This window comes from Scyliorhinus torazame, chromosome 2 (genome assembly GCF_047496885.1).
Source record: "Scyliorhinus torazame isolate Kashiwa2021f chromosome 2, sScyTor2.1, whole genome shotgun sequence".
Lineage (NCBI taxonomy): Eukaryota > Metazoa > Chordata > Chondrichthyes > Carcharhiniformes > Scyliorhinidae > Scyliorhinus > Scyliorhinus torazame.
This window is the reverse complement of record NC_092708.1, coordinates 304,614,686-304,622,241: the sequence shown is the minus strand read 5'-3', so window position 1 is coordinate 304,622,241 and position 7,556 is coordinate 304,614,686. Positions and strand designations below refer to the sequence as shown.

The 7,556-nt window shown below is 48.9% G+C and overlaps 1 long non-coding RNA gene across 2 annotated transcripts in view; it reads left to right on the top strand.

Moving 5' to 3' along the window:
* The first annotated feature begins 750 nt into the window (after positions 1-750).
* Positions 751-7,556, top strand: part of LOC140407887 (uncharacterized) — a 63,531-nt gene continuing 56,725 nt past the window's right edge. For both annotated transcript variants that reach the window (XR_011939861.1, XR_011939860.1), the window contains exons 1-2: positions 751-821; positions 1,119-1,173. This is a non-coding gene — a long non-coding RNA (uncharacterized lncRNA). The remainder of the gene's footprint in view (positions 822-1,118; positions 1,174-7,556) is intronic.

The following is a 7,556-nucleotide window of genomic DNA, read 5'->3' as shown; positions in this document are numbered from 1 at the left end:
GAATAATGGAGTGAAAGAGGGCTCTGTCCTAGGTTTCACTTTGTTGGATATTTTCTTTTCCATCTTCCTGACCCCAGCTTTCCCTACAGATATGCAAGGACTTTACCTGTGTACAGAGTGCAAGCTCTACAATCTTACTAAACTGAAAGTGAAAACAATAATGCCTCACGTCCTGATCAGAAAACTCCTCTACACTGATAATGCCACACTGGTCATTCATACAGAAACTCAGCTACAAAGATCTCCAGATTGTTTTCCCCAAACCAGTAACTTATTCTCCCTTACTCTAAATGCCAGGAAAACAGTGCTGAGGGATAGGGGCCGGGATTCTCCGACACCCCGCCGGGTCGGAGAATCCCCGGGGGAGGCACAAATCCCGCCCCAACGCCGGCTGACCTGGCAGGTGAGTGTACGGGGGCGGTCCTCAGGAGGGATGCGGGTGGATCCGACCCGGGGGGGGCCACAGTGGCCTGGCCCACGGGGGCGGGGGCGGGGGGGGGGGGGGGGGGCACAGTGGCCTGGCCCGCGGTTGGGGCCTACCGATCTGCGGGCGGGCTTGTTCCGTAGGAGGACTTCTTTCCTCCATGCCGGGTCCCTGTGGGGCTCCGCCATATTGCCTGGGGGCCGGCGCGGAGAAGAGAACCCCCACGCATGCGCGGAAATACGCCGGCCGGTCTGCGCATGCGCAGAAATACAATGGCCGTTCCGTGCATGCGCGAGATCACATCGGCCGTTCCGCACATGCGCGAACTCATGCCGGCCCTTCGGCGCCGGCTGGAACAGCCGGTATGACTCCGGCGGCAACCTAACCCCCTAGAAAGGTGAGAATTCCTCACTTTGGGGGGTCATTGATGCCGGAGTCGTTGGTGCCGGTTTTCCCGCCGGCGTGGGGACATAGCCCCATTTTCAGAGAATCCGCCCAGGGTGTCACAGCTGTGCCCTTCATCACACTAAATAACACTGCATGTTTGAAAATGGTTAGCAAATACTGCTACCTTGGGTCTATGAGGACTATCTATTTGTTGACGAAAAATTGGTGCACATGTATAGAAAATGGCTACCAGCTTTAGCCAACTCACAAAACGTGCATGGACTAACTTTAAAAACTTACCTTGCAGGAGAAGCAGCCTTCAGATTTTCGGCGGGAGCAGTGTCTAGGGGCCTGTCGGAAAGGTAAGCGTAACTTAAAAAACTTATCTTTACAGCTGCAGGAAGTCGGCCGTGGGGATTTCTGGGAAGATTTGTTAGTACCTGTATATAAGTTGGGCGGTTGCTAAACCCGAGACACTACACTTGCAGTGTCGCCCACCCTTCCACCTCCTCTAACCTAAGGGGTTGAGTGAATATCAGGTAAGCTCTTCCTTTTTCTTGTTTTATCTAGAAGGGATGGCAGGAAAGGCAGAACAATGTTCTTCCTGCAGAATGTTTGAGGTGAGCGTCGCCGCCTGTGTCCCTGCTGATTTCATCTGTGGGAAGTGCACCCATCTCCAGCTCCTCAGAAACCACGTTAGGGAACTGGAGCTGGAGTTGGATGAACTTCGGATCATTCTGGAGGCAGAGTTGGTTATAGATAGAAGCTTCAGGGATGTAGTTACTCCGGAGAATAAAGATAGATGGGTGATGGTGAGAGAGGCTGGGAGAAGCAGTCAGTACAGGGATCCCCTGTGGTCGTTCCCCTTAGTAACAAGTATACCGCTTTGAATACTGTTGGGGGGGACGATTTACCAGGGGTAAGCCATGGGGTACAGGTCTCTGGCACAGAATCTGTCCCTGTTGCTCAGAAGGGAAGGGGGGAGAGGAGTAGAACATTAGTCATTGGAGACTCCATAGTTGGGGGGATAGATAGGAGATTCTGTGAGAATGAGAGAGACTCGCGGTTGGTGTGTTGCCTCCCAGGTGCCAGGTTCCGCGACGTCTCGGGTCGTGTTTTCGGGATCCTTAAGGGGGAGGGGGAGCAGCCCCAAGTCGTGGTCCACATAGGTACCAACGACATAGGTAGGAAAGGGGATAGGGATGTAAGGCAGGAATTCAGGAGCTAGGGTGGAAACTTAGATCTAGGACAGTTATTATCTCTGGGTTGTTACCCGTGCCACGTGCTAGCGAGACGAGGAATAGGGAGAGAGAGCAGTTGAACACGTGGCTACAGGGATGGTGCAGGAGGGAGGGTTTCAGATTCCTGGATAATTGGGGCTAATTCTGGGGTAGGTGGGACCTCTACAAACGGGATGGTGTACACCTGGACCAGAGGGGTACCAATATCCTGCGGGGGGGGGGGGGGGGGAAATTTGCTAATGCTCTTCGGGAGGGTTTAAACTAGTTCAGCAGGGGATTGGGAACCTGAATTGTAGCTCCTGTATACAGGAGGTTGAGAGTAGTGAGGCCATGAGTAAGGTTTCAAAGTTGCAGGAGTGTACCGGCAGGCAGGAAGGTGGTTTAAAGTGTGTCTACTTCAATGCCAGGAGCATCCGGAATAAGGTGGGTGAACTTGCGGCATGGGTTGGTACCTGTGACTTCGACGTTGTGGCCATTTCGGAGACATGCATAGAACAGGGACAGGAATGGTTGTTGCAGGTGCCGTGGTTTAGATATTTCCGTAAGCTCAGGGAAGGTGGTAAAAGAGGGGGAGGCGTGACATTGTTAGTCAAGGACAATATTACGGTGGCAGAAAGGATGTTTGGTGAGGACTCGTCTACTGAGGTAGTATGGGCTGAGGTTAGAAACAGGAAAGGAGAGGTCACCCTGTTCGGGGTTTTCTATAGGCCTCTGAAAAGTTCCAGAGATGTAGAGGAAAGGATTGCAAAGATGATTCTGGATAGGAGCGAAAGTAACAGGGTAGTTGTTATGGGGGACTTTAACTTTCCAAATATTGACTGGAAACGCTATAGCTCGAGTACTTTAGATGGGTCCGTTTTTGTCCAATGTGTGCAGGAGGGTTTCCTGACACAGTATGTAGATAGGCCAACGAGAGGCGAGGCCATATTGGATTTGGTACTGGGTAATGAACCAGGACAGGTGTTAGATTTGGAGGTAGGTGAGCACTTTGGTGATAGTGACCACAATTCAATTACGTTTACTTTAGTGATGGAAAGGGATAGGTATATACCGCAGGGCAAGAGTTATATCTGGGGGAAAGACAATTATGATGCGATGTGGCAAGACTTAGGATGCATCGGATGGAGAGGAAAACTGCAGGGGATGGGCACAATGGAAATGTGGAGCTTGTTCAAGGAACAGCTACTGCGTGTCCTTGATAAGTATGTACCTGTCAGGCAGGGAGGAAGTGGTCGAGCGAGGGAACCGTGGTTTACTAAAGCAGTTGAAACACTTGTCAAGAGGAAGAAGGAGGCTTATGTAAAGATGAGACGTGAAGGTTCAGTTAGGGCGCTCGAGAGCTACAAGTTAGCTAGGAAGGACCTAAAGAGAGAGCTAAGAAGAGCCAGGAGGGGACATGAGAAGTCTTTGGCAGGTAGGATCAAGGTTAACCCTAAAGCTTTCTATAGATATGTCAGGAATAAAAGAATGACTAGGGTAAGAGTAGGGCCAGTCAAGGGGGGTGGGCACGGGAGCAATAGGTCAGAAGGTGGGAGCATTGAGGGAGAACTAGGGAATAGGGACAGTGGGGCTCTGAGGCAGAGCAGACAGGGAGAAGTTGCTGAACACAGCGGGTCTGGTGGCCTGAAGTGCATATGTTCTAATGCAAGAAGTATTACGGGTAAGGCAGATGAACTTAGAGCTTGGATTAGTACTTGGAACTATGATGTTGTTGCCATTACAGAGACCTGGTTGAGGGAAGGGCAGGATTGGCAGCTAAACGTTCCAGGATTTAGATGTTTCAGGCGGGATAGAGGGGGATGTAAAAGGGGAGGCGGAGTTGCGCTACTGGTTCGGGAGAATATCACAGCTGTACTGCGGGAGGACACCTCAGAGGGCAATGAGGCTATATGGGTAGAGATCAGGAATAAGAAGGGTGCAGTCACAATGTTGGGGGTTTACTACAGGCCTCCCAACAGCCAGCGGGAGATAGAGGAGCAGATAGTTAGACAGATTTTGGAAAAGAGTAAAAACAACAGGGTTGTGGTGATGGGAGACTTCAACTTCCCCAATATTGACTGGGACTCACTTAGTGCCAGGGGCTTAGACGGGGCGGAGTTTGTAAGGAGCATCCAGGAGTGCTTCTTAAAACAATATGTAGACAGTCCAACTAGGGAAGGGGCGGTACTGGACCTGGTATTGGGGAAAGAGCCCGGCCAGGTGGTAGATGTTTCAGTAGGGGAGCATTTCGGTAACAGTGACCACAATTCAGTAAGTTTTAAAGTACTGTTGGACAAGGATAAGAGTGGTCCTAGGATGAATGTGCTAAATTGGGGGAAGGCTAATTATAACAATATTAGGCGGGAACTGAAGAACATAGATTGGGGGCGGATGTTTGAGGGCAAATTAACATCTGACATGTGGGAGGCTTTCAAGTGTCAGTTGAAAGGAATTCAGGACCGGCATGTTCCTGTGAGGAAGAAGGATAAATACGGCAATTTTCGGGAACCTTGGATAACGAGAGATATTGTAGACCTCGTTAAAAAGAAAAAGGAGGCATTTGTCAGGGCTAAAAGGCTGGGAACAGACGAAGCCTGCGTGGAATATAAGGACGTAGGAAGGAACTTAAGCAAGGAGTCAGGAGGGCTAGAAGGGGTCACGAAAAGTCATTGGCAATACGGTTAAGGAAAATCCCAAGGCTTTTTACACGTACATAAAAAGCAAGAGGGTGGCCAGAGAAAGGGTTGGCCCACTGAAGGATAGGCAAGGGAATCTATGTGTGGAGCCAGAGGAAATGGGCGAGGTACTAAATGAATACTTTGCATCAGTATTCACCAAAGAGAAGAAATTGGTAGATGTTGAGACTGGAGAAGGGTGTGTAGATAGCCTGGGTCGCATTGAGATCCAAAAAGACGAGGTGTTGTGTGTCTTAAAAAATATTACGGTAGATAAGTCCCCAGGGCCTGATGGGATCTACCCCAGAATACTGAAGGAGCTGGAGAGGAAATTGCTGAGGCCTTGACAGAAATCTTTGGATCCTCACTGTCTTCAGGGGATGTCCCGGAGGACTGGAGAATAGCCAATGTTGTTCCTCTGTTTAAGAAGGATAGCAAGGATAATCCAGGGAACTATAGGCCGGTGAGCCTTACTTCAGTGGTAGGGAAATTACTGGAGAGATTTCTTCGAGACAGGATCTACTCCCATTTGGAAGCAAATGGACGTATTAGTGAGAGGCAGCATGGTTTTGTGAAGGGGAGGTCGTGTCTCATTAACTTGATAGAGTTTTTCGAGGAGGTCACTAAGATGATTGATGCAGGTAGGGCAGTGGATGTTGTCTATATGGACTTCAGTAAGGCCTTTGACAAGGTCCCTCATGGTAGACTAGTACAAAAGGTGAAGTCACACGGGATCAGGGGTGAGCTGGCAAGGTGGATACAGAACTGGCTAGGTCATAGAAGGTAGAGAGTAGCAATGGAAGGATGCTTTTCTAATTGGAGGGCTGTGACCAGTGGTGTTCCACAGGGATCCGTGCTGGGACCTTTGCTCTTTGTAGTATATATAAATGATTTGGAGGAAAATGTAACTGGTCTGATTAGTAAGTTTGCAGACGACACAAAGGTTGGTGGAATTGCGGATAGCGATGAGGACTGTCAGAGGATACAGCAGGATTTAGATTGTTTGGAGACTTGGGCGGAGAGATGGCAGATGGAGTTTAATCCGGACAAATGTGAGGTAATGCATTTTGGAAGGTCGAATGCAGGTAGGGAATATACAGTGAATGGTAGAACCCTCAAGAGTATTGAAAGTCAAAGAGATCTAGGAGTACAGGTCCACAGGTCATTGAAAGGGGCAACACAGGTGGAGAAGGTAGTCAAGAAGGCATACGGCATGCTTGCCTTCATTGGCCGGGGCATTGAGTATAAGAATTGGCAAGTCATGTTGCAGCTGTATAGAACCTTAGTTAGGCCACACTTGGAGTATAGTGTTCAATTCTGGCCGCCACACTACCAGAAGGATGTGGAGGCTTTAGAGAGGGTGCAGAAGAGATTTACCAGAATGTTGCCTGGTATGGAGGGCATTAGCTATGAGGAGCGGTTGAATAAACTCGGTTTGTTCTCACTGGAACGAAGGAGGTTGAGGGGAGACCTGATAGAGGTCTACAAAATTATGAGGGGCATAGACAGAGTGGATAGTCAGAGGCTTTTCCCCAGGGTAGAGGGGTCAATTACTAGGGGGCATAGGTTTAAGGTGAGAGGGGCAAGGTTTAGAGTAGATGTACGAGACAAGTTTTTTACGCAGAGGGTAGTGGGTGCCTGGAACTCGCGACCGGAGGAGGTGGTGGAAGCAGGGACGATAGTGACATTTAAGGGGCATCTTGACAAATACATAAATAGGATGGGAATAGAGGGATACGGACCCAGGAAGTGTAGAAGATTGTAGTTTAGTCGGGCCGCATGGTCGGCACGGGCTTGGAGGGCCGAAGGGCCTGTTCCTGTGCTGTACATTTCTTTGTTCTTTGTTCTAGTAGTGGGAAGTTGTGCGTGGAGCCCAAGGAGATAAGAGAGGTGCTAAATGAATATTTTTTGTCAGTATTCACACAGGAAAAAGATAGTGTTGTCGAGGAGAATACTGAGATACAGGCTACTAGACTAGAAGGGCTTGAGGTTCATAAGGAGGAGGTGTTAGTAATTCTGGAAAGTGTGAAAATAGATAAGTCCCCTGGGCCGGATGGGATTTATCCTAGGATTCTCTGGGAAGCTAGGGAGGAGATTGCTGAGCCTTTGGCTTTGATCTTTAAGTCATCTTTGTCTACAGGAATAGTGCCAGAAGACTGGAGGATAGCAAATGTTGTCCCCTTGTTCAAGAAGGGGAGTAGAGACAACCCCGGTAACTATAGACCAGTGAGCCTTGCTTCTGTTGTGGGCAAAGCCTTGGAAAGGTTTATAAGAGATAGGATCTATAATCATCTGGAAAGGAATAATTTGATTAGAGATAGTCAACACGGTTTTGTGAAGGGTAGGTCGTGCCTCACAAACCTTATTGAGTTCTTTGAGAAGGTGACCAAACAGGTGGATGAGGGTAAAGCTGTTGATGTGGTGTATATGGATTTCAGTAAAGCGTTTGATAAGGTTCCCCACAGAAGGCTATTGCAGAAAATACGGAGGCAAGGGATTCAGGGTGATTTAGCAGTTTGGATCAGAAATTGGCTAGCTGGAAGAAGACAAAGGGTGGTGGTTAATGGGAAATGTTCAGCCTGGAGTCCAGTTACTAGTGGTGTACCACAAGGATCTGTTTTGGGGCCACTGCTGTTTGTCATTTTTATAAATGACCTGGAGGAGGGCGTAGAAGGATGGGTGAGTAAATTTGCAGATGACACTAAAGTCGGTGGAGTTGTGGACAGTGCGGAAGGATGTTACAAGTTACAGAGGGACATAGATAAGCTGCAGAGCTGGGCTGAGAGGTGGCAAATGGAGTTTGATGCAGAAAAGTGTGAGGTGATTCATTTTGGAAGGAATAACTGGAAG